This window comes from Apaloderma vittatum, unplaced genomic scaffold (genome assembly GCF_000703405.1).
Source record: "Apaloderma vittatum isolate BGI_N311 unplaced genomic scaffold, ASM70340v1 scaffold9897, whole genome shotgun sequence".
NCBI classification, from domain to species: Eukaryota; Metazoa; Chordata; class Aves; order Trogoniformes; family Trogonidae; genus Apaloderma; species Apaloderma vittatum.
The window spans coordinates 1-1,873 of record NW_009724514.1 but is presented as its reverse complement, the minus strand read 5'-3'; positions in this window follow the sequence as shown (position 1 = coordinate 1,873).

Here is a 1,873-nt window from a genome sequence, read left to right as displayed (position 1 = left end):
AGCAGGAAAGAAGATTTCTATACAGAAGAAAGTGCATTATGAAAGGAAGGTTAACAAAAAGCACACACACACATACACGCACTCTTCCAGTTTCTTAGTGATTCAAAAAGTGAAACCACTGCAGAACTATGTCTGATTAAACACAGCCATAACGTGGGAATGAAAAAAAAAAAAGAAGAAAAAAAAAGAGAAGATTGAACCTTGACAGAAATTCTCAGAAGTATTATAATCTAGATTGCTCTTCAGACTCCTCCCACATTTCCTTATAATTTAAAATGAAATCTGTGAACTGCTCCAATATTTTCCTAGTGGAAATGCCTCCAACCTCTTTTTATGAGCGTGGGCTCACACCTTTCTTCTTTCTTCCTGTTTGAAGAAAAGACAATAAAACTGACCTTCCAATATTAGCCCAGTGGCTCCTCGTTCATTAGCACAGTCAGGACTTTCTCTGACCATCATGAGCAACAGAATGAAAAATGATCTAGATTAGCAGCAAAAAGGCGGCTCAGAAGCCAAAGGAAACTCGCACACAGAAAAATGTGATTTGTTCAGGTTTCTTGCAATGCTTTTGCTATTTCTGCCTTCTGCTGCTGCTGGAGATCCTCAGCCCTCCAGTCTTGCAGGCATCTTCCTCCTCCCCATCACCTCGAGCCTGCATTGCTGTTTCCCCTTCTCTCTAGACCGAACAGCACCAACAGCTAAACCCCTGACCACTTCCCTCTCTGCGGTTTCCGCCACCCTAAGCAAAACTTGTCCCTAAAATACCTTCCCACATTTATATTTGATCGTTTCACCCTTTCTGAGTGCTTGCAGACGTTCTTCTTTGCCACGTTCACTTCCTGTTTCTGTTCCAAAGCTCTTGCTCTGCTGTATCTTGTAGGTACAACACGGCTTGTGCATACACGTGTACGTACACCACGTGGGGAAGCCGTTCCCTGTACCCTGGGTGCTGCTCTTTTGCCTCATTTTGACAGCAAAGAGCCCGTCTTTTGGTTTTTTGAGTAACAATGGTGACATCTTCCCCATGAAGCAGGTAAGTTGGAGAAACTGACAGAGCTGGAATATTTGGAATAATCGGGGTCCTGGTTTTGTCTGCCTTTCCCTCTCAATGTAGCTCAGGCAGCCTGCCCCAAACCCTTGTGTCAGAGTCGTGCCCTTGGTCGCTCCTGACCAATATTTAAAAATCCTACAAGCGCTGACAGTGTAGGGAACGGGTCCTTAGTCCCACCACGCCACTGACAGACGGAGGGTCACCCTTGCTTCCCGCATCCTGCTCCACCAACTGTTGACACCGGGACGCTGTTTCCATGGCGATGATCATCTGTAAGTAGCAGCCTTGTCCCTTCAATTTTCCTCTGTTGACAGAAGCAAAGGCCTTGCTCTGATTTCTCCGTCCGGCTGGAGGAGATTTCCATTAGCTCTATCCTTTTGTAGCCAGATGCCCACACACAATTCAGCTTTGATTTTCCAGCCCTCCACTTCCACTCGTTATTGGTTACGAAGAAGAGATTTCCCGAGCCTCCAGCGCCGGGGCAGATCACCTTGCACATGTGCCGCTTCTCTATGGCACTTCCTGAATTCGAATGTCTTTGTCAGGGCTCACACAGAGGTTAGCCTTTCTCCCAGCCCGAGGCCTTCCCTTGCCGGTTTGCTCGGATGCAGCGGATGCTGGAGGGCAAGCGGCAGCGCGCGGCTCAGTGACCCTCAGCGGGACGCGACTCTTCTGAGGCCGCTCGGAGCGAGACTCCTGGGACTTTTACTTACAGCTAAAGCAACTTTTACTTGTGGACGCCTGAGGTTCAAGGCTGCTCGCAGATGAAAGGGCTCTCTCAAGCCGTCCAGGCGCACTCACCCGCAGCCCAAAGCTGGTCGC